General features: G+C 40.4%; 1 protein-coding gene across 2 annotated transcripts in view; it reads right to left on the bottom strand.

Moving 5' to 3' along the window:
• The window catches only part of macrod2 (mono-ADP ribosylhydrolase 2), a 422519-nt gene that overhangs the window by 260259 nt on the left and 136109 nt on the right, over positions 1-26151 (bottom strand). The window lies entirely within an intron of this gene.

The raw sequence follows: 26151 nt of genomic DNA, 5'->3' as shown, positions 1-26151 counted from the left end.
ACATTTTTAGAATACTGAACAGGCACATACTGCATACATCACAACATAATGTAATAAATTAAATATTAAATTAATAATATTATCAAAATAAACAAACACTGAGGCCTAAAGAAGTAGAAAAACTGACAAAAAACTACTAAAGATCATATACACTGGCAATCCAATGATAGAATATGTAACAAGTCTGTTTCCTGCCTGATGCCTTTTCTCATATAGGCAGAAGGGGTTGGGGATACAAGCTGGATTTTAGGACTAGCAAAAGTTATATTTGCATTCTTTCATCATAACCATCAATGTGATGTATGCCTGCAAAAAGAAAAAAAGAAGCTTGAAAGAATTAAGGTAAAGCCTCAAAATCAATACAATCTTTGTTAAGTGCTTTTCTTTTCTTTCAAAAGGAGATTACTAGAGTTCTCCAGATGACTATCCATTTTCAATTATGGTGAAACTGTAAACAAGATGATTAAAAGAAGTGAAAATTGAATAAAATCAGTAAAAAAAACTGCTGGCAGGGACAAAATGATTATTTGTCTTTTATAATCATCCAGTAACAGCATTTTAGAAGTGAGAGGATTTTGTGATCTCAACTGATTCATATGTTGACTTCAGAGGTATGTAAGTCTAAGAGGACTGAATTAAAGTTATTAAGTTTAAAATCTATTAAGTTCTCAAGTGTTACTCAACAATTACACTGATTGCTTTTGCCTAAAAAACAACCAAAAAACATTATTATGGACATTCCCTAAACTGGCTTTAATTAAAAGGCCCCAGTTTGCATTGCTTCTATAAAATCATTACCTTTCTTAACTCATAGTAAGCAGACAAAGAGGAGCAGGCCACTGGGGCCAGAGCTTGCGATAGCCTGCGTGGAATCCTCTCCAGTGATTTATCTGACGGCACCCTGACAACTTTCTTGCAGAATCCCAAAGTGTGCTATCTATTAATTGAGCCTGTGTCAGCACAGGGGAGATTAAGCGTCCACAGCTGCCCACTGAAACGTCTTCCCCAGGCCCAGCTGTGATACACAAATCAAAGGCCCCAGCACTGAGATGAACCAGCACAACACAGAGCCCACCTCCACACGAACACAAAGCTCAGCACTAACGTCCCTCCCTGATAAACTGTTTAATAAATATCTAGAGTATGATGCCTGATCACGACTATTACCCAAATCTGATATATTTTGTCACATAACTGATGATTCAGATCAATTCTAATGGGTTGGGTCTTATAAAATTATATATTCTTCACTATAATATAAGATCTACAGCAACCACAACTGCAGTACTACAGCTCTGTTGTCCTATGGGTCAAACAATGCATCAGTGCTTGGAACACAAGCATAGTCATAGTCTTGACTTATAAACATGCCTATGATTTGCCTCTTGACTCCTTGTCCTTCATAAATGATCTTGCTGTGCTTTCCTCCCCAGGCTCTATAGCAGTAAAAAGCCTCTAGTAGACCTCTGGGCTCGCTCTCAGCTCCCCACATCTTCAGTTAAAGGCCTGCCGTCCTCCTACTGCCTCGACTTGTAAAAGCCCTGTGTGGTCTTGGTGCTTAACTAGTGGCCATGGCCTGGCTCCACTATGTGAGGCTCCTTGCTTCAGAGCCAAGGATTAACAGAAATGGGGCTTTTATAATTATACCGTCATGATTCCAGGCCTTTCCTGCTGGTCCTTTTAATTAAGTAGATAATTTTTCTCTGGGGAAGACCAGCTTTAACATACTTACCGGCTAATTCAAAAGCAGACTTTTCTCAGAACAGTGGAAAAGATCTTCTTAATCAAAACTATTATCTGTATTATGAATTAATATATTTTTAAATCGCACTTGTGTTGACGCAAGAACTGACTGTTGGGAGAAATCGTTCATTGGTGGGGGTATGTTAATGAGATTGCTGAATCGTTTCCTTTGTCTTCCCCCCACCTCAGTGATGCCTGTAAAAGCTGCCCTATTGCTGAAGGATGGAGGTGAATCTTGGAGGGTAATAGGGTCTTCTGTCACTCACGACTTTGTGAGTGACAGTGACAAGTCTAATAACGAGGGAGATGCCTGGTCACCCACTCAACCATTTTACTGAAGGGACCTATCTCTGCTATCCGGTGGGCAGTCACGCACCCATGCAGGACCCACTTTGCTCTGTAGAGGTTTCATAATTCAAACGGAATGCTATAATGGCCTCTACAGTGACAGCATTCAGATAGCTGCTTGTTCACAGCTTACTGCCCATGAATTTAAAACCATCATGAATGCAACCCAAAATCTTTTTATGATATTCACCAGAAAAGTATAGCAGTGGCATTGGATATGGTAATTTGGTGATAAAAAAAACCATTCGCCTGGCCAAACATTTAATTTAAAAAAAATACTACAAGTATTTATTTATTATCAACCTAGAGAGATGCTAAAATCCTACAATACATAACATTCTGTTGTTGAGACTTTATGGTTTTTCAGATTAGCATGAGTAAAAGCCAATGATAGCAGCTGAGGAGTTATTGCCACCTTAAAACATTACACACCACGCTGACAAAATACCATCATACACCAATTTCTGTATCACAAACTAGCAGCGCTGGTTATCAGTTAGTGGGGACGGTGATGGAAGCCATTGACCTTCCTGAGATGATATGTGGACTTACAATACAGTGCACTGTCACCTCTGAGAATATTAGTTATCAATTCTGACTTTAAATCTCTCAGGTCAGCATATATGTCACGATGCGGCAGCAGTGATGGATGTTAAAGGAATTGCAGGCTACATTCTTTGTTTTGGAGCTAATCTGATCATTTCCTTACAGCCTCTTAAGCAGGTTATGATCCATTTTTCATGTCTTATACTAAGACAGGATATATTAAATCCATTTATGGCATAATTGCTGATGCCATTAAAGAAGAGATTAAGATATTATTAAAATCTGATTATTTTGCATATCAAAACTGATTGTACCTTAAAAATAAGACACACACACAAGGGACTGAAAAGGGTGAAACTGAGAACGCAGCAACTCATCAGTGTTGCTACAGAAGTAGTGTTTGTGTCACTATATTTTTCACAATAAACAGTATATTTCTATACGCCATGTTTGTTAGGAAAGTTGCCAGAGTGAAATAGCTTTGCAAACAGAAGCCAGAATTCAAGATTGCCAGTGTACTGCATTTACTTAATGTCTGGGGGACATAAAAGATGAGTTCGGTGAATATATGGACAATGATAAACTTGTAATCACCACTCAGAAAGACTATCTGATATTCTGTATCTGCTCCTGTGGCAGTGGTATCTAATGCCTGTACTGAGAAAGATCATATTTAACTAAAATGAACACAAGTACATGAGGAGGAGGAACACAGACAGATAAGGTGAACACAAGGGCACAATACTGTCCAGAAAACAAAAGGCAGAGCCAGGCATTTATTTCATTTTTCATAGTAGAAAACACAAATACAGCACAAGAGCTAGTGGGAGAGAATGGTGTTGAATTGAGTCTTTATATAGTAGTTAAGGGAATTGCATACTTGAGTGAGTCACATTTTCCCTTCATTGATGACATTTTGACACAGAAGACAATACAGTCAACTGAATTTACACTTGGCAGGGATCCTAGTGTAAAGTAAACCATACTACCTCTGGAAGTGATCCTGCAGATTGTCAAATTCATATTCTGGTCATAAAGGCTTTGCATTAACAATAATGTTTGCTTTCAGAAATACAATATACACTAATAGATTATATTTTATGACCCAATCAAACCAGTGTGTACTTTCTAATGCACTGTGCCCATCATAGTGTTCTGCTCTTCTTATAGCAAAGGCAACAAGCCCTTTTCATGCACAAACTTGGCATTTAGCATCACAACTGGGGATTTTGTCAATAGAGAAAGGGGCAAACACAAAGCTGGCCATCACAAAGACCTGGCACAGGCTTGGTAAACACTACTCAGACTGGAAGTGCCAGTGCAGCTAACAGACAGAACAGAGGTTTATTTCTCTGGGGATGCTCACCAGAGGATGTAACTATTTATTAGTTATTATTATTCAGTTTATTCAGTGTGGTATTTAAGGAAAATACTGAGAATTGTAAACTGAATACTACTGGTAATATTAACAGTTGTTCAGACAAAATAAGCACTTGGTCTGAAAGGTCATTATGGGTCATATTCCTACAATGGCTGAGATGAGAGAAATGAAACCTGCTATCTAGCTGGGCACAAGTGTTTATTTTGTCATCTTTGTCTTGAAACCCCATGACGCTATGCAAAAATAGGAGGAGTGTTAATACAAATCTGTCAGCATGGAGGTGAGTGCCCTGCTTTGGAAGGGAATGAAAGGATGTAATTTGATTGGTCCTAATTGATGGCAGGCACTATGACACCACCTAATACCTTATTCCTCCTCATCAAACCTCTCCTCCTACGTATGTGCTGCTGGTGCACCTGAGCTACGAAACACTTCTCATCTTGAAATCACAAAAAAAAAAAAAAATCTGATGCCTAATAAAGCTTGCAATATGTGATTCTGCCAAATGAGGTATTATGTCAAACTCAATGAGGTGATAGGTAACTTTACGCTAACACTATTCATGAGATACATCTCATAATGAACACAATTCTGAGCAGAGAAAAGTTACTGAGGCTCCTTCACAAATAATTCCTGACCGGGCGTTGTGCTAGGTATGGAAAGATATATACAGTAGACATACTGTAGATTACATTTGATCTCCTGCAAGGGCATTAGCGGTGGAATGGCTTGTATTATTTCCACACATCATGAGCTGTCTCAGTCTAATTCAGTTCAACATGACACAGACTCCAGATATGTCAGCTGTAAAGGTAATTAGTCAGTGTGAACATACATATAGCACTTTGCACCAGAATGCTGATATCAAGCTTCACTGTTATTGTGTGAAGACTTACCTTCTGGTAATCACAGCCCATTCAAGCCAGTGTGCAAACCAAAGTCACACATTTTGGCTGGCTTTAGTCCGTGAAATTAGACAGAAAATAAACCTCAATTTTACACTGCTATGGCTCATAATTGGTGCAGTTTTCATAACTGGAAGCAATTTCCAATGTTAAGACAGTGACGTTTTAAAATATGTATTGTGTAAAACAACAAAGAATAGTAAAACATAGTAAATATATCTTCTATGTCTATATATTGTGTGTTCAATAAGGCTGATATGTGATGTAGAGTTATCCTAATTATTGTGAATGTTATTTGTATTAGTAGTAGTAGTAATAGTAGTATATCAAAATAAAGTTGTATTGTGAGGTTGTATCCAAAGATAATGACATCCTCCATTTAACTTTACGAGGTCAACTCTGGGCAAGTTACATAAAGATGGTTACTGTGGAGACAAAGAGCCAAACAGAAGGGAACAAGCATCAGCAGTCCATTTATCAGTGAGATGCTATGACTGATTTCTTCATTTGAGGCTGCCTCAAATGTTCATCCAATTAGCAAGGTGTACTGTCACTCCCATATTAATGAAATGTTGAGCAACACGCTGGGCCACTAGCCAGGGATTACACTGGGTTTGAGACAGCCTTGAAAGCTAGCCAGGTCCTCTCCAAGTCTATACAATCTGCAATGCAAATCAATCAATAATGTGTGGCCAGTGCAGCAGCACAGCAGAACAGCCTGACTGTGAGCAGTCAGTGTTGAAATTATCTCTTTTTTCCTGAGTGGCCATCCTTCTCTGTCAGGTGCCATGGCCATCTCATCGCCAACGCTCTAATTAGACGGGGATCCCCGGAGCAGGCAGTGTGATGGAAGACAGGAACACCACCAGCTCAACTCAATCACAGAAAGGGGGAGAGTTATAAACCGTGACCATTCTTTTTAGTAGGCTTCCCACTAAAGTATACAATATCATCAATGCGATAGGTGATATCCATGAAAGTAGTACATTGTAGTAATATACATTTATTGAAACGTTCTAACTAACAGGTAAAACATTTCTGTGTCTGCAACATTCAGATATGATAATGATGTTTTTCTACAAAGAGATGCAGTAGTTTTTTGACTTGGTGAATTCAGTGATGCCAATTTTGGACAATCACCCACAGTATGTGTGATTGTGATACAACATTTACAGGCTTGAATTAACTGTACACTGCTAAATGCAAAGCTTTATAGCCACTGTTGCCACATGTTGGTGACCAGCAGATTCTTGACTGAGGCTTTTGGGCCTTCAAGACTAAATAATCTTGATATTTCCACTCTTCAGGGATATTAAATAAATAATTATAAATGATTGGTTAATGTTAAGCTTTGTGTTTTTTTTGGAAAATCTATCCAACATCTTCTCATGACACATCTCATTCATCACATCATGAGAGATGAGTGTCTTTCAGTCAAATACTGGCAATATGCACCTGCCTCTGAACCCCACTGTAGCATTTTGTTTCCTGTGAAATGTGTGTATACCTCTCCATCTCAGCAGAGCAACAGATGAGCCAGGCATCGTGGTTACAGACTAAATGGTAATCATTCCTATTTCCATTCACATCGAATTTTCTCAAACCAGGTATGAGGCAAGCGATTCATTTTTCTCTTTTGCCTATCTGTCTCTCAGATCATTTCAGCTGAAGCTTGGCAGAGGGGAAACGGAGGAATAGAGCAAAAGCTGATGATCAAATCCAAGGGTGATTCTTGTGTCGTTTCACTAAATAGTAGATTTATCCTGGTCCTGTTGCTATGGTTTCATTTCATTTCATTTTTATCTTATTTTTAGCAGGGAAAAAAAATAGCAGAGCAAAGTAGAACCATTAGCAGCTATGGGCCTGCCTCAGTTTAGAAACTGTTTTCCAGCAGGTTTCCTGCTGCCCCAAAGCAAGGACAAAAACAATAAAGTATAATTCAATACAGGCAGATAACAAAAGTTAAGAACTTAGACAAAGAATATTCTTCATATATACGGGCTGAAACATGTATTTTTAAGAGTGGACAGTCAATAAAAGAATACAACATTTAGAGGAAAATAACAAGAGTAAACAAAATGTAAATGCATCCAGACAAGTTACACAGAATTCAGAGGGAACAATAAGGTTGCAGAGCTGCAGGAAAAATGGGTGGCAAAGTGTAAATCATGTCACTTTGTTACACTTTCATCATATCTGGTGGTTAGAATGAACTGTGTTATTGGATTGGTGGCCTCACAACAAGCTAGATTAAAAGGTTTGATAAAAACGGTGCCATCAAGAGTGAGTTCCCACTTCCCAAGTGCTTATAAGGGCTGAAATATAAGCAGTGCGCTGAAGCACACACAGAGAAGACAACAAAAAAGAAAAATATTTAGTAACCTATTTGTTAAATAAATGTAAAATTGGAGTATATTTGTGACAGGACTGGAGGGCAGGCATAATGAATGGGTTCTCTGAAGTCATTTAGAACAGATAAAAACTAGTTTAGTTTAATTAGATTTTCGAACGGGTGGGGGTGCTGTCCCAGTTCTGAAAGAGAACAGTCTTTGTGAAGTTGCATTTAAAAGCCTGGGTGCATAGGCTACTCTAAAATACATGATAATTGTGCATTTTAATAAGCTTTGGAAGCATGAGGCAAAATGAGCTGAGACCCATCTGCATGAATAATGAGATACACCAGTCATATCCCTTAATGTCATGCTATAACCACTTAACCTTGCGAATTACAGTGTAGTAAAAACTACCTTGGCTATTTAATCAAGGTTGTAGTAATTTTATCCAAAAAGTAATGTCTCATGCTTTAACTTCTTGAGGTAGACAAACATCTAGAGTAAATGCTTTGCCACTCAGATGTATGCAGATCTTAGTTTACTTTTCTGCGCACTATTCTTCTACAATTGACAGGTCATCATATAATGGAATTTTATGAGAAGTGACAGAAAATACATTCAGGGGATTGGGAGGAACATCCTCAATTTCCACATTCCAAAGTATATAAAATAAAGGTCAGAAATCCTTGAATCAGTCAGTATGTTTTCATTGCTGATCTTCAAAAAATTATTGGTTTAAATGCCAGCAAAAAGTACAGACTTTGTTTCCTGTTTGTAAAAAAAAAAAGGCTCAATATGCTCCACTGAAGGATACAATAACAAGTTATACCTCCCCCATGGCCTGTAAATCGAGTGGATGATTGGAAATCACTCCAAAGTGTTGCCAGACAACCCCTCACCTGCACTGAAGAAAGTATTGCAGCCAGTATTTGGGATCTAATAGTAGGCTAAAGGCAAACAGAAAAGCTGAGTGTGTCCTTGTATTTTGCAGGCAGAGACGCCCACCTGATTTAGAGCACAGTTTTTTCAGGCACCAATTTTACAAGCCTTTACATCAGAGCTGACAACAGAAAGACCGTCAGTTGAGATGAGAAAACAACCCCGTCATTGTGCGGTGCTCTGAGGACACTCAGTTGAACTACATGCCAATCAATGAGCACAATTAATGTTCCAATGAACATCGGGCACTGATTCAGCTGCCGATGCTTTAATTGGATAGAACGAAAGAGAGAGAGGATGACCCTTTCGGTGACCCTTGTCAATGGAGCCGTGCCTGGAGCACAACCTCATGAATGACCCGGGTGTCAGAGGTTGATCAGGACAACCCTGCTTCACCCTCTGGACATATCAGCCCATGAGGCCATTTAGCATCATTTGAAATCATGTGTCAAAAGACTGCTAGCATCTGGCAAACATTTTTTTCAATAAGATTAGAATTGGGGGGAATATTAGCCGTGACAAGTAGATTGGTGGCTTTCACACAAGGGCCCTCTGAAAACCCTAAAGCCTGATAGCCTTAAACATGCATAATCAGGGCAGGAAGGGTAAAGAAAATGTGCTGGTGCTTGAAACCAGGAATCTTGATTCACATAAAGGGAGGAGTGAAATGCCACAAAAGATAATGCATTCAATTATGTTAGCATGTAGTATTTATGTGTTTATAAGATTCTATGACATGGAATATTCTTTGGACCCAATGTTTTATTTGATCATGTTAAGTCATTTTATATATTTTTATGGGAAATTTGAGTAAATAAACTGGTTGTACCACACTTAGCTACATGTTTAGTGTTTAACGATAGAGCATGATAAACATGAATAATAACCTGAAACTAAGTTCAGATCTGTGGGATACTGTGGGTTATATAAATGTCTACAACAATACTGTGACAATATTGCACCAAAAAAGGTATATCTTATCATCTTTTAATTGATAGAGAGGCTGATTTGACAGCAGAGAGGCTGATGTTCCGCTACAGTACTGCAAAGGAGCTACGTAATTAAAAGATAACAGAAAACAGCTCTACACAACATCTTAGCTAGTCTGTTAAATCCCTCACATAGTGTATATTTAAACAAATATAAGCCATCATTTCAGTAGATACCCTACCACAGAAAAATACATGTTAGCAAACACTGAATTTAATTGTATGTATGAAGTGACCACAGTACAAAACAAAATCACTAGTAGTGTCGGCAAGTCTAAACCATTGTTTCATTTGAAAGACTTTGCTAATGAATGAGGAAGAAAGTTAAGTCAGTAATCTTCTATGACCCTTTATAGGGAATAAGAGGTATTTGGGTTTAAACAGCAAGAGTGAAAGAGTAATTACATGCACAAAGTCAAACTGGCATCAAAAAGTTTCAGGTTGAGTTAGCAGGTGCTAATGGGATGCTTGAGAGCTTAGGCTTTGTGGAGTGGAAACAGTCATCTCAGACAGTAAACTGACTGGGGCACGAAAAGACAACGAGTCACTCACTGCTGCTACGACTGACATGAGATGACAGTCAGCTACAGACCGGACACTTGGTCTGCCGAACAAAACACTGCCCTAGAAGTAGAATAGGAAACATGTAACTGGCCGGTGAGATAGCATTTTTTATTTTTTTTTAAGACAACGGTTGTCAAGTATGAGTCATCCTGCTTTTGTGAAATAGCTGTAATTTCAGAGTTGATAATTACTATCCAGAGAACTGAAATTGATGCCAGCCTGCTGGTAATATCTCATGATTTCTTTCAGTTACAGGATGTCAATGGCACAAGTAATTATCAAAATGCCATTGTAGGATTTTGACAGAATTAGATTAGAAAAAAGTGCCATACATAACACTGTGCTCAAACGCATCAAAGGACATGAATCATTTCTGACGTCCAGGACCACACTGTTTCAGGTTTTCCTGGGTTGATCTAACCTGATATGGCATTCTTTGTACTGTTTTGATTATTCAACCAGCTATGAGTGGCTGTGACTCATGATGTCTCTGTGTTCTTTAAAACACATTTTTGTCATCCTTTGGCCAATCTACATTAATACTGTTAGGTTCAAAGCCGAAGCCAGATACTTTGAAAAATGTTCTGAATGACTGTAGACTGGCACCATGTTTGCTAAAAGTGTAGCATAAGGTTCTGTAGGTACTTTAACAATTTGTTGCTGTGGTTGTTTTGCATTGAGTACAACTCTAACAGAAGAAACCTGAGTGCCTAGATGAGGCAACAAAATGCCTGTATCAATATGCATCGGGCATAGCCAAAGGGAGAATGGTGATGTTAATTATTTACTGAGGAAACTGTTGCCCTGTTGCTTTCACTGACAGGTCAGACTTCAAATACTGGGACACTTAATGCATACTGCTGAAAAAAACATTAGTGCTTCATCCCCGCTGTTCAATTAAAAACTCAGTATAAAAACACCCTTACTTAAAGCGATGACACCTTACTTTTGGACTACAGACATTTTCATAACACACATCATTACTTAGCTAAACAGGTGAAGCCAGATGCTGGTAATTTTCAACCAAACATGTACTGATGCCAGTATTAGTGGCAGACTCGTAAAAACTACTGCATGTGATTTATTAGGGACTTAAAAGCACTGGAGCGCACCTTCTCCAGCATGGCAAGCAGCCACAAGGTTACAGGAGCAACATTTGTGACTGGAAGATCACCAATTCACATTTCCTAACTGGCTGGAAAATACAGTAACATAAATGAATTATGGCCTGCCCTCTGTCAACAATTACCATCAATTTTTGCCTTTGAGTAAGGCATCTAGCCCAAACTGAATCACAGGGCTCTTCAGAGGCCAACAGCAGAAAAAATGCATTAGATTGGTTGGTTACATGTATGCTGTTGAGTGGATGAGTTTATTTTATTTCTGTGAGTTCATGCTGTATATTTATTTATCATAACACCTCAAGTGGAAACCTAAAACGAAATACTGGGTGTGTTTCTAGTTAGTGCTGTACCTGTGTTCCCTGTGTTAGTCCCCCCCTCCATTATTAACTACTTTAAATATTCTGATGACACAGCCATTCTCACCCTCCTCACAGTCAGGGAATCAGTCACAGCCTATCAACAATCCGTTGCCTATTTCACCCAGTGGTGCACAGACAGTCACCTCATCCTCAACGTCACCAAGATGAAGGAACCCATCTTTGACACCCGCAATAAACTCACAGTCCCTCATTGCACCCACCTCCATCAATGGCCAGCCAGTGAAGATGGTGGAGAGCTTTAAGTACCTCGGCATCATCCTGGACAATAAACTGAGCTTTGATCACCACATCACAGACATCCATAAACACTGCCGACAGACTCTGTCATCTGCAAACTTAGGGCTCTCTCAGTCAAACCCCAGCCCTTGCTCCTTCTGTACCGAAGTATTATTGAACCCATCCTCCTGCACTGCGCCACCTGCTATTTCACCATTCTCAACGCATACATATAACATATCTTCTAAAATAATTGGCCTTTCCAATCCCAACCTGCCTGACCTCATTGACACTACCATCACTTGCAGAGCACTGACCATAGCACACGACCCCTAAAACCTCCTCAATCCTTCACCCTCCCCCCTTCTGGCTGCAGATACAGACAACCAACCTGCAAAAAACATTCTTCAGGAGCTGTTTTGTGCCCCCAGCAATCACTGCCTTTAATAACATGGGAACAGGGTAACAGACAGTGTTGTTCTTGTTTGGTATACCTTATTTTGAGTGTTTGTGTACACTGCAAAAGCTAATTTCCTCTATAGAGGACAATAAAGAATAAATATGATTCTGAAACAAATTATTTATCCTTTATTGCGCTGGTCCAATTTTTTTTTTTCTTAGGTTTTTATATCCTTCTGTAGCTTCCCAGTAGTGTTCCCTATATATTCAAATCTGAATATTCAAATTGTGGTCAAAGTACATATGTTTTAGCATCAAAATGCCATTTTCCCAATTCCTCCTAAAAACGTTGTCCCACGTGGCGTGACACAGGTTTCTGCATGATGCTGCTGCTACATATAAGCTGATATAAACCCTCTAGCCTGTCATTTAACAAAACAAACCCTGAGCTCTCCTCCCGCCTGTAAACGGCTCCAGATGAATGCAGACACTGGTGTGACTCGTGGGTGTTATTTGTCCCAAAGCTCCAAGCTCTCCCCCCACCAGTTCTCAGCTCCAGAGCGCTGGGCACTGAGCAGATGTGTGTCCCGTCATGTCTCTGTCAGGTGCATTTATAAACATCTCACACACTCACACTCAACGCTAAGACATAACTTGTAGTATATCTGGTCAATTGGTCATCCTCTAACACACAGCAAGCGCTCTAACCCATGTGACTGCTAAATATTCAGTACACACACCAGTGACGTTGCTTTTAGTTTGATACAAATTGGGATTTTTTTTCTTATACTTATGAATAAACAATATTGATTCTCAGAAACTGTGACTGAAATTTGAGTTTAGAGGCAGGCTAGGCTGAATGTTCTGTTTCATTGTAGAATCTTTTATTTCTTTCATGGGGATACTTCTGTTCAGTGAAAAGTAACTAAGCTGACATGTAGCCAACCTCCCTCCAGTCTGACTATCTGACTATCTTATTGCTGTTGTTGAAACTTCTGTGAAGGATTTAGAAAGACATGGTATAATGATTGGCCTGCAAATTGCCATGTGTTCAAGCTGGGCTGAATTGCATAGTTTTGGTCCATTTCTATTTTCACTTTGGTGTAACCCAGTGTGTGTGTTCCAAAACTTGTTCCAATAAATAGTCTCCACAAGGAGTGGAGAAATCATTTATTTTATAGATTTCCTGCTTTACCATCAAGGATTACCCTCTTAACCTTAGCCTCTTGCTTCCTTATTGGCTTAGCTATTGATTGCCCTCCATCCACTCTTCTGCCTTCAAGGTGACCCATAACTAATAAACACTCTTGGAAATGTGTGCCATGCAGCAACCTAAAACTAAGGCTTTGTCTGCTGTTACCCAGGTCTATGGCTGTTTATGTGTCTGCTATGTTATTACACATTCATCGAGCTGTGGGAGATTGATTTAAGCAAATTAGTGTGGTCAACATAAGCAACAGGCAGCCTTATGCCATTTTAAAAGGCCAACTGATCTTTAAGAAAATGTAAACAACCGCGACAGATTAAAGTTTCTGCATATAAACAGCCAATTTTAATGCAAGAGCATTGGGGGCTGCATAGCTGGTTAAAGTGATCTTGTGTTGTTTTTCCCTTTCTGTGCTTCCTAAGAGGGTCACAGTGAGGAGTGTGATGAAGAGGGAACATCTGTCTCTAAAGTGTTCCTCCATTATCCACCCATTGTGAAGGATCAGCACCTGAGCAAACAAAGAGCTTCCATTATGCCGTGTTCACCAGAATCTCGACAGCACCTTAACACGCTAAGAGTGTGAGACTGAGAGAAGCGATGAGCGTGAAAGAAAAAAGGGAAAATATTGTATGGAAGCTCTAGATGTTTCAGATGTTTCTAGTGTGCTCCTTAAACAAAACTAACAATGACCATTAGTTACAAGGAACCTTTGCCCACCATCATTCCAGCCAAAATGTCTCCCTCTTAATGGCTGTTAAAGTGGAGAGTGAGGAAGACGTGGCTGTTTGTGTTGTATTGTACAACTCCACAGATTCCCCCTTTTAAAATGAGCACTTGACCTGCTTCCACACATTGGAGTGTCCTTTCCAGGGTAATGGTATTTTGCATAATGCCATTACTAAGCTGAAAGCATGAAATCGCTCTGCTTTAGTCCAGTTTAGTAAAGGCAGAAAAAAAATGTGTGAGAGAGAGAGGGAGAGAGGGAGAGAGAGAGAGAGAGAGAGCGCAAATGTGGGGGATGGGTCTGAGGTGGCCATTAAAGATGGTCTAGCAAAAACAGATTCTCCAATTTCATCCCCTCTGACTACATAGATTAGTTAATGAGAAGGGGAAGGGAATATCACAGTGTTGCATTTTGGGATCTACCCAGTGTAGGCACAAAAAGAAACACAGAGGTATTTATATAAACTTCCCTGACCTGCTCGTAAGTCAAAGATTATAACTAACAGTTAGTAGAAAGAAGGATCTAAAAATATCAGTAGTTGGCCTTATCAAGTCCTGGTATAAGACTAAACCCTTGGCTGTTAGTGCAAAGAGTGATATCAGAATGTCCTATCTTTCCCTAAGCACACCAGAGGGAGTCTGGAAGAAGACCCTGACCTCACCCCCCTTCTGGACCCCTGTGCCCTGAACTAGGATCTCTCAAGGCAGCTGCAACATTGATCTGCCAAGCTAAAATTTCAAGGGCTGAAAAACTATCTCTCTGTTGGCAAATGATGGCAAGGCACCCTAGCTCTGGGGTCGTCAGTTCAGCGCGAGCCCAAAGGATGTGTGGATGAGTGGTGAAGGGCAGGAATGCTGCACAGACAGAGATAGAGACGTGTCCAGCAAGCCTTCCCCAGAGACATCTGATAGTTCTGTCTGACCAGGTGAAGAGGTCATCAACATTCTCATGTCCTCTAACACTCCCTTGCGCACACTAGATGCAGTAACATAGGACATGTACAATTAAACATTTAACAGCTAATGCACAGCATAGCAGACACTAAGGATGTTCTGACAAATGTATTCGTCTAGAGGTCTCTGGAGATTTACAATGTGTGTATAACTTTCTGCTGACCAGCAGGCAGAAAGGTGGAAGAGAACAAAACCTCAAAACTCAGTACGAGGCCACATCAGTCAGAGTTCTAAACTTTAGTTTTAGGATAGCGTTCCAGCGAATGCATTCACATGCCCACTACATTTCTCAGATTCAGACAAAAATTGAAGTGATGGCTTTATAAAGCTCATTTCCTTATTTTACTAATCATCTCTCTCAACTTTACCTCTTTTTCTTCCTGCTCTATCTGAATGTCTTGTCAAAATCATTACCCTATTATTAACTGAGTAGTCTGAATTATTGCATAACATCTCTGCAGCCTACTAGCCAACTTTTCATCAACTGGTACAAAGTTAAGTTTTGAAAACCTCCTTGACCATTGAATTTTTCACTCAATTTCATGTTATATAAGTGCCTCCCAGCATTTTAACAGTCTTGTGCTCCACCTATAAATGGTCCTACTATAATATTCATAGGATCAGGTTCAGGAGATAAACTGCAACCTCAATGAGAGATGCACTTACTAAACAGAAATATGTTTGATAATGGCTACTTCAATGAATTCCATGTGCCTTTGTAAATACTGGTGTTTTAACACCACAGTAAAAATGCAACATCTCAAAATATGGTAGATTATATATGTATCCAATATGTGAAGTGATGCTGATTTTTGTTTATATTTTATTTTATTTTTAAAAATCTTTTTCTTGTTCTTCATTTTCTGTCTGGAACAACCAGTGAATACCAGGAACAGACTGGTTAACTGTCATATGAGGCAGAAGAAGGAGAGGACCAGGAAGCACACTGACTTTCTAGCATCTTGGTTTACAAAACAGCAAGGGCAAAAGTGCAGTGGCCTGCTGACCTATTTCAAAGCTGAGCAACATCTCCCTGTATAGGCAGAACAACAAGCTGTAGCTACCCATCAGCGGCCTGAATGAAGAATTCATGGTGATCCCTAATAAGGTACTGCACTACCAAGAGTCCTATGACCCAAAAGTCTCTCAGGCTGGTATTGAGGTCAGGACAGGGTGGAAATTGAGGGCAGCAGAGGCCGTGGATGTGGCTGAGTCATGGCTAAGGCACAGGGTAAAGGTGTACACAGTGTCTTGTGAAAGGACTGGCTTGGGTAGCAGAACAACACCTTGTTACAACAAAGCGTAGGGGAAGAATAAGATGTTACTGATCCAGAAAGGTGCAATGTTAGTCGAGGAGGAGCGAGCCAGCAGGATGGCTGGAATGCGGCAGCAGGGAGCCGGGACAAGATGGGAGCAAGCAGTGTGAGTGCAAAGTCTCATGGGCTGAGCTTTCAGAGCCAAGCTCCACTGAATAACATTCTTCATCCAGGCTGTCTATGACGTTCCACGAAGCCCATCCAAGTTGTTTTGCTAGGGGGAAGGTGGAGTCAGCAGCTTGCCCTCTTAGCCAAAAGAAAGCGACATCCTCAGCTGCAGCCACGCCCATGTCCTTAATGCCAGTGGACACCATCTGCAGTGGGATACACTAATTGTTTAAAAACTTAACATGCCCTGAGAGGACCGCATTGAATAGGCCAACAAGAGGAAGTGGGCAAAGAACACTGAGCTAGTGGAAGAATACTAAAGCAACAGGTGGCGAGCGAGGTGCAAGCCCATTTAGATGGGATGTAGAGTGTTTGCAAGCTAGTTCCTGTGCAGGGATTGTGGTCTCTCTTGGTAAGGTGCTCCAAAAAACATATTTGTCAGTGTTTGTCAGTGGGAAGCCAGCAGGAAACATGCCCTTAGCACAGCACTATCATCTCCTACATTCTGGTAAGGATGCCTACGCAGAGGGCAGGAACCTCTAGACATCTTACATCTTCCTGGTGGAGCAAAAGCAGTTGGCAGCTCCATAAACCTGAAAAAACCTGCAGTGGTCTACACACTGCCTGAGCCAACTGTGGGATTTAGAAGCACAATCATAGCAATCCCAAAAATATGTTGTGGCTGATTTTTGTTACAAGTCCAATGTGAGCTTGTGTTAAAGGGAAATTGTGGTATTATCATTATTATTACCAAAGGCAAGCTCAACGAGATGAAGATCCTATGCAGCCATAACAGGGGGCTACTTTCTGTGTTTACTTTCAGTCAAACTTAGAGACAGTCAGTAATCAATATCACATTAGGTCAAAAACAATTACTTTGGCCTTTACAAGTTTATGTCCCATGGCTGTGGGCTATAGTGGCTATACCTACAATATGTCCACATAAGATGTTATAGTGTCTCACAAATGAAATGTGGCATAATAAAAATGTAGGTGAAAAAACTGAGATGAGGCACATTGTTTGATTCAAATAATACAAGAGTAGACTAGACTAGTACTTGAGAGATTGAAGAGCACTAAAATCTCATTTGTGGTGGCTGCCAGTACAACTGAAGCGCACTGAAAGCTCAGCCAGCTGCAGTGGTTCTGAGATGTAGGCGAACCTTGGGTTAACACATATGCATAGGGGGATCTTTGTGTATTGGGGGAATATACTATGCAAAAGAAAAACCCATTATTCAACAATGAAGAGTGTTTTATAACTCTCACTTATCTTATATGGTTTTGTGTTTTGGGAGCCACTCACTGACCACAGCCAAGTGCAAAGAGAAAAACAGATCATTAGGTCAGCATTCCAGTCAGTGTGGAGAATCAACAATGCAAAACAAAACAAAAAGATTCATTAGTTTAGGCAGCTGAGAGTATTTTAAGTGCTCTTATTTCAGATCATTTTTATACTTTCCACAATAACCAGTTTTTTTTTCAGCCTTCTCTCTCTTTCGAATGCTTTTTCTCTCTGTCTCCTCTCATTCGATTTCTCTTTGCTCTCTTTGAAAGACAGATCTATGGAGCAGGAGCGTTCTTGTTTGAGGCTCTCTTATCGCCTGTCTCAACCCTGCAGAGAGAAATTCCTAGCCATTTGTTGAATACAAGTGTGATGGTGTGCGTTAGTGGCTCATCTGTGGCTGCGCTTTCTCACCTGGCACTCATGTGATTAGATTTCACATCCCAGCCTGCAGCAGATAAACTATCTCCATCAGCCAGGCCCCTCAACATCAATCTGCCTTGCTGATGGCCTGTTTTGTAGCAGCAGTCTCGTAACACATTCTTACCAGCCTGCTTATGTACAATAATGATAATTTAAAAAAACATCAATGTCCTGAGCGGTATGCTATGGTAGATAAAAGAAACAAAAGATTGAATTCTAATATTTAGTGTTCCTGATTCCCAAAGGAGACAATCAAGTCCTCTTAAAAGGTAGGCACCCTGCTGTGCTATCTCAATTCAATCACTGAGGGGTTCAGTGATTTGCTTGACTCTCTGCATGGCGCACATCGACCATGCAGGTATGGTGGAGGATGAACAGGGAGCAAGGAATAGAGCAGGAAAGAGCATGTCTGTTTATTTATTGTTCTCCTCTGCTTTAACGGCTCATAACCAGCTAGCTTTATTAAACTGGGCTTTGAGCACACACATAGCAGCACTAAAACTTCCTGATGGCTGAGAGGGGATCAATTCAAGCTGCTGCTTGCAGGAATTACTGCAAAGTAATGGTACTATCACATAGGTAGGCTCTAGCTGCGTTAGGGGTTAAATGAACCATTTAAATTCTTTAATCTACTTCAGTATTAGCTGCATGAGGAGAGTCCTGTTCCTTACAGATGTGTGCAGCTGCAGACATTTCCATGAATATCAAATAAGGAGTTAACATAAAGCCCTCACCTAAACAGACATGATCTGTTCTACTTCTGATATCAACTTATGATAACATGCTGATTATCTGTTCCCACCACAATAGCAAAACCTAGAGCATGAACATCTATTTCTTTAATACATTATTTCTTATTTGATCAATATGTAGAAATGCTGACAGTAACAAGAAGTAAAACTAATGTAATTCACAAGGATTTAATCACAACATTTTTCAGAAACATTATTAAATGTATTATTATCTTACTTTACAGTGGTAAAATAAATCCATATAATATAATACAAAAAACCTGCAATAATACAATGATCTTTTATGGAATATGTTTTTACTGTACAGTCTTTTTTCAAGCTGTTTGTAATGTTTGTTTGTTTGTTTTTTCCTCATCCCTTTGCATACATGGATGGAGAGAATATTAGAAAAAAAATGATCACAGAGGTGAATCCACATATTTATGACAGTTAAATAACAACTGCACAAATAAAATTGGACAAGATTTACAAACAAGTGTTCGACGTAGGGCTGTTGTACTGGATTGCAAAATATGTTTGCATTGATTGTTATTGATATTTTATATCAGCAACAGCTAGCACCCACTTTTGCAAATTATTGGTAATTGCTACATGATACTGCTAGAACAGAGTCACTTTCCCTATCTTACATTTATAAACATGAGGACAACCAGTCGAAGGGTTTATCTTAGCTAATACTTCCTAATAAATTCAGTCATTTACATGGACGTTCCTAGATTCCTGAAATCAGATTACTGCTAAAATCATCAGATTGCTACACTGCATGTAAATGGGCTGGCTGTGTGTTGTGACACTCCGAAAACCCTCCCCCATTTGCTTGTTGACATCATGGTCCTCTCGACCCCCTGCCACCTCTGTAAATTGTGTTTCACGGCTTGAAGGTTACAGAGAAAGGGTTGTGTTTGCCGAGGAGGCCAGATTAGTGGTCATCAGTCGTGCTGTTTGAGATCCTGAGCTGACCCTAAGGGCAAAAAGCCAAGCCGCTTTCACACTGCAGTACACGGGGACCCGAATGAGCCTACAGTGGCCTATTGTCACCACTCACCAAAAGAAAAAGAAAACAAATTGCCATGTCAGGAACTCTGGACCTCATGCCAATATAATATACAGCCTTTGTCCCACATTTAGCCTTTTAATATAAAAAGAGTAGCAAAGGTTATATGATGCACCTCAATTCTTGCTAGAAAATAACAACAATGTGAATTGATGTGGGAGTTTATGGGGGTGTTTGCTTCAGAGGATTTCATTTGCAACAATTATACACTGCAATTAACATTTACAATTGATGCAAATGAATGCATATTCATACTGGAGCAGGTTATATGAGGCACTCATGTATCTTGAGATGTACAAGAACATAAGATAAATGCAGGGATAAACAGCCATGTTGAAGAAACCCAGTTTTAACCCAATAGAGTGAGCAGCAAAATCCCACCAAGCCACAAACTTATTCGGCATAGTTCACAAATGACGTACACATTGGTCCTCATGCAAGAAGTCATATAAAAACAAATTATATGACTTGTTCTAATTTTATTTTAGTACCCACTGAAAAAAAATTAAAGTTTTTCAAAGTTCGCAAATTGTTTGTCCAACGCAATAAAACATAAGATTTAAAGGAACATAAAAAAATTTATGAATATCATATAATTAAAGTTAGATTATGCTTCAGAGTAATTTTTTGGTATTTGCACACAGCACAATACCTGCCTTTATATAGTGTATAGGGAGCATCACCCGCTAATAACAAACAATCGGTTACACACCCAAAATTTAAGATTCAATGGAAATCATCATTCAGCCCACCTGGGTAGGAGCAGATTTCGGTGGTTAAGAACATTTAGTGCATCTGGAGTTAGCATGTCTTTTTGTCTCTCTTAACAGAAATTTAAGAGAAAATATAAGAGAAATTTAAAAGAAAATATAAGAGAAATTTAAGAGAATGAGGACCATCATTACATACAAATTCTACTTCAACATTTGTCATTATTTACTTCAATTGCCAGAGTTGTACTCTCAAGCTTTCCACTTCTATGCCTACAGACCTGAACAATAATTGACTTGAGAAGATTTGATCATTTGTTTCTTGCCATGCTGAGGTAGCCGGCGGAGGTCAGCGATTTAAATGCCTAACAGATGACATACATCATTAGGGTGGATTTCCTATTCTGCTCAGTAGCCAATCATGCAAAGGTAATTAGGCATTTCTGTCTCCATGACGCTGACTGACACTAAGATTAACAAGCTTCTGGACCACAGTTGACTGGAGGAAAGAAATCTGCTATTATCTCCTAGATGATGAACAAGGTTGTGTAGTAACCGATGGCATTGGAACTGTGGCTTACCTTAGAGGAGACCACACGATAATTCACACTACTTACATTACGTGGAGACCCTTCTATGCATATTGAAGAAAAAATGTTAAGAACTCATACTAAAGTACTTACAGCACCTCCGGTAATCAATAAAAATTCACAGGCTAATCCAGTCTAACACCTACGCTTCTGTGTGTTCTGCAAAGGGTAAAGACTGTTAAGTTTGTATTAATGCAATGTTAGTATGCACATTGTTTTTCCATCAGGATTATTGGCATACTCACAAAAGGCCTCTGCATGTTTCTAATCAGCATGGTAGCCATCCTAAATGGCAGCAATAAAAGCACACAGATCTTGCAGGAATGTAAAAAGCCCCAGTAAAATAAAACGCATGATTTAATGACCATCTGCTGGGTGCCGGTGCAGACCTTGCTGCGACATGCTTTGTGAATGATCAAAGGCAGCGTCCGCATCGAGAGCAATTCACCTCAGGAGGCACGCCAGGGAATTAACAAGCCACCCAGCACAGATCCATTTTCCATGCAGTTTGGCCCTTTTGATTCCTTAGCTGGTCTGCTTAAGTCTCACACAGAGGAAGGGAGGAAGTAAAACAATGTAATATACACAACAGTTCAGCCCTGCAAAACATAAAGCTCCGAGCTAAACAGTAATAGACTTAAAAGTTTGAAAATCCAATTGTAGAATAGCCCAGTGGAACGATTCAAAAGAGTTGTGTATTATTAGGATTTTTCCCCTTCTCAGACCAGCCCTGCCATCGGCTGCTTATGTTTATGACCTTCCTGAGTTGCTCTAACAGTCCATTTAGGTGTTGGGGGACGGATGCCAAATGACCAATCAGCACTTAAAAGACGCATACACACACAGAGAAACACGGTGATGTCCTCAGACAGACATTCCGAAACACTCAGCTCTTATCTCATCAAGGCTGAGTAAATAAAACATTTAACAGCTGCGCCAATCTCAGGATTGCAGAGACCGTGTGGGCAGCCTGCCTGGTCCCAGAAAAACACATAGATCACATAGAAACAGAGACACCCGAGATAAGTATGACACAAATTTAAAAATACAGTTTCGACAGACCAAAAAAGATAAGATTCTCAAGGGGGAGGACAAAACAGAACAATCATTACACTGGTGTAGCACACGCTTCAAAAATTTACCACAAGGCATGACAAATCTCAGGTGGGATCCTGACAAATAGCACACTCACACAAATGCTCTCAAACACTGCAGCGCAAGAATGATTAACATACACATCCTTGAGCTGACATCGTCATTACTGCGTTGTTTGTTCTCTTTACCTTCGGTCTTTCTGTCTTGTCCTTTATCTCTCCATAATTATTCTTCCTATTTTTTCTCTCCCTGCCTGTTCGTCAGTGAGACTGTGTGCAATATTTAACGTGTGGAGGGGACACACGTCCACCCCAAATGCCACAGAACAAATTCTCTACTTTGTTTTTGCGTTCACAGCTCATTTGGCCCAATCCATGTTTTGGCATTCTGTTATTGTCACGCTTGCTGAGGTTTTCTCCGCTGCCCACCGAGGGGGAGAAACACCTTCCAGAGGCTGTCAGATGAAGCTCGTATTCACACTCTATCCTGTAGTATTTCCTCCAGGCTTACTTGTTATGTAGTACACAGAACATGGTGTCTAAGGAACAACTATTGTGGAAATGCATGTGCCTAATCTTTGGGGCATTGCCAAGGAGTTCTGCGAAATGTTAATATAACATTTCAAAAAACTGGCAAGAGAGGAAGTGAAATTAAGAGGTGATGGGAAAGTTGTTGGAGTAACGCCATCAAGGTTAAATGCTTTTCTTTGCTCAGACCACTAACCCACGCACATCTTGATCTTTGGGTCAAACACACACACACACACACACACACGCTAAAGACCAGCACTGCAGCTGTGTGTGCCTTGTTGCACCTACACCACAAAGATAGACACCCACGTGTGTCCACAGGCTCTCTATTTTATTTAGGCCACCAACCCCCCTTCAAATACTGGGATGACTGAAGAGACTTCGGGAAAGTGTCAGTGTGGTGTTGATCACTCCGACGGCCGTGGAGGTTGAGGGGAAGGGACAGGGTCTTCTTTGCAATTTCACAGGTGGAACTGGCTGGTGGTGGAATTGTCCCAGCTGGTCTCAAAGGTCTAATCTCCCAGAGCTAGCAGCAGTCTATCCACCCAGCGACTGTAAACACAATGGCTCCCTATGGTACTGAGCTGATTGCTGTTTCATCAGGGCCAGGACTAGAGTCAGTGGAGAGGAGCTCTGTCTCTCACTGTATGATGAACTTGTTTATTTTCCCTGCGCATGGGAAGCCCAGAACAAACTGATTGGCAAGCAGTGTGTTTATCAGAAGCGTAGAAAGCATTCCCGATGATACTGGACAGTTAATGCTGCGCCAAAGCCATAGCAAAAAGCTTAATTAGAGCTTTCTGTAAAATAATGTCTTGATACCACCCCCTATAATGCCCATTATTACTGCTAAGTATGCTCCTCCATCAATTATGGCATGTGCTAATGCGAGTCTCACAGTAGAGAGCCAACATGTTTCAGTGGGCTCAAATAGCTTTGCTGCACTCTCCCACTCAGAAATTAATCTTCTTCCCAGCAGACACCTCTCCGCACATGCCCAACACAGAAAGGAACGCATATACAAGTATTAATTGGTTTGTGTAAACTACAAACTCAATTTCTATCTGAAAGCTCTCCGTTTGAAGATTTGTACCCACCAATATACAGGATGCTACACATACGTAAATGGCAAGTTTAATCAAATAAATTGTTATTAAAGTGTTTTACCTCAAATTGGCATGATTTTTTTCACACAACGAACATGTTAATTATTTCAACTTTATCTCACTGTGTATTATATTTGATAAAGTCGGGTGTTTGATGAAGAGAGGGCCTGTTTTCCCCTGACTCCTTTTCAGTTTTGCCTGCTTCTTGCTCCTGTAATGAAAATACATGAATATTCATAGGAGAATGGGAAGACATTACACACACTGTTTTCCTCTCACTCTTACCTCCTACATCTGACATCTGTTCTCTACCTCCACCACACTTTTTTACTCTGTGTATCCTCCTGTCATTCTTCATACCCCCCTCCTCTCGTTTTTTTCTCACCTTTTTCACTCTTCTTCCTCTCTCTCTCTCCACCTTTATGTGAGATTCTGTGGCTCTCCTCAGAGATCTGTCTGTGCACGGCTGCAGTGTGCGGGTGATAATGAAGTGTCTGGGAAAAGAGGATTAGGTGGAGTGGTGGGCATCATCCCTGCGGTATAAACGCTCATCTCTCCCTCAGGAAGGACACATGGAGCGTCTTTCACCTCAGTCCAACTGGCTGTCTCTGTGTCACTCACAGCTAGCATACTGGGATGGCTGCTGTGGCCCTCGGGAGGGAACAGCGAGGGGGTTAACGCAACAACGGACTCATCTCCTGGGGGACGCTTGACGATTCATCCTCTGACACCAGCCTGTTTATTCTGCACAGCCAGGCTGAGAAGAGCATAACAGGCACTTGGAAAGTGAAGATCTTCACCAAGGGAACAGGCTAACACAAGGCGAAAGATAGATAGAGGGTGAGAGACAGAGAGAGAGAGAGAGAGAGAGAGAGAGAGAGAGAGAGAGAGGGGAAGAGAGGAGAAAGAAACTCCTCCTCTTCCTTGTGGACTGACAAAATGATGACAGCTTTTCTCTGGAGCTTGCTCTGCCCTCCCTGGGCTGAAACCTCACTTGTAGGCAAGCGGCCTGTCAGACAGAGCTAACTAGGCTGCCCCATGAGAGATGCAGAAAGCTTGACAGTTTGTAACTAGTTGGCAAAAGGCCACCATAGCAGGTCAGCTTCTGCGCAGGAAGTGTCAAGGAAGTGCCACTAATCAGCCACCAACCAGCTGCGATGCTCACATGAATATGCTCCTTCCTCTACACCCACAGATACAGAAGTTCAAACTACTTTAAACCACTATCATCAGTGCACTCATGCCTCAGATCCATAAACCACCCCAATGCTAGTGTAAACATCGTTTACTCGAGAGCAATCAGCGCTCTGTGTGTTTTTTCATTTATGCTTTTGTCATGCACAGTGGTTAGTGGAATTATGACATGCACCGTTAAGCAGGATAAAACCTCAGTCCTGCAGTGTGCATGTGTACTTGCACTGTAAAGGAGGCAACATGAGCCAGCTCTAGTTAACATACCAGAATGGTACATGGTACATTCGCATCTAGGAATGGAGCTCATAAGGTTGTAACTGTAGCGTTTAAACAAAACGTGCTACCACACCTATTTGGTGGTAACACTTACTGCAGCTTCACTCCCTCTGATTGTGTGTGGTCTCGTGTTCCAAATTTTAACACAAACAGAAAGAGAATAATCTTAAGCCATGCTTAACCAAACCACACCCGGGTTCAGCACAGGTACAGCAAAGTGCTTCTACAACGCAAACAGTGGAAATACACACTTAATTAAATAAAGTTATGTGTGTGGAAACTATATACAGTATTTATATTTATAAATCAGTAACAATATTAGTTTGCCCAAAGGAAATTGATGTAATTTACATTACATAGGACAAGGTAATTATGTTTGGCCTGGTGGCAGTTTATTGATTTAATGGCTCTGTGTAATGGCAACGTCCCACTAATTTCTTCCATTGATCTCCACTGGTTCCTCAATTACCGTATCTGCTGTTAGATATAAAGAGTGGATGGCATGGAAGTAACCCTTGGGTTAAGAAATTAATTTCCATTCAACTTCAAAAGAGAGCAAACAAAGGATGTAGTTTTGATACTAAACGCCTTTCATATTTCAGAGTGCCCCAGCATTCAGTTCAGGTTGTGCATCAGCAAAGTGAATTTGTTAAATGGTGTTATGTATGTTTCACCATTTCTGTTTATCTTTTGTTCCACCTGTTATTATTATATTGGAAGTGTTCTCACTTCCAAATATATACTTTGCAACAATTTCAGCATCACATATGCAATCCAAGTAAACATTTTGAAAATAATAGGGTTTTGCATGATTGGTATATTGGCAAGTCAAATGTCTTTGAGTCATTTGTGAGCATGTGGAGAAGCTCTCAGAGCCTCTTGTGATGCCCTTGTAGCAGCCTTGCTTTGATTGGTGAGACTATGGGATGGGGTAGTGCCCTGCTAAGAACTGTCCCCGTCT

This window comes from Scomber scombrus, chromosome 12 (genome assembly GCF_963691925.1).
Source record: "Scomber scombrus chromosome 12, fScoSco1.1, whole genome shotgun sequence".
In the NCBI taxonomy this organism is placed as follows: Eukaryota; Metazoa; Chordata; class Actinopteri; order Scombriformes; family Scombridae; genus Scomber; species Scomber scombrus.
Note: the sequence above shows the minus strand (reverse complement) of the source record. Positions and strands in the feature narration are given on the sequence as shown.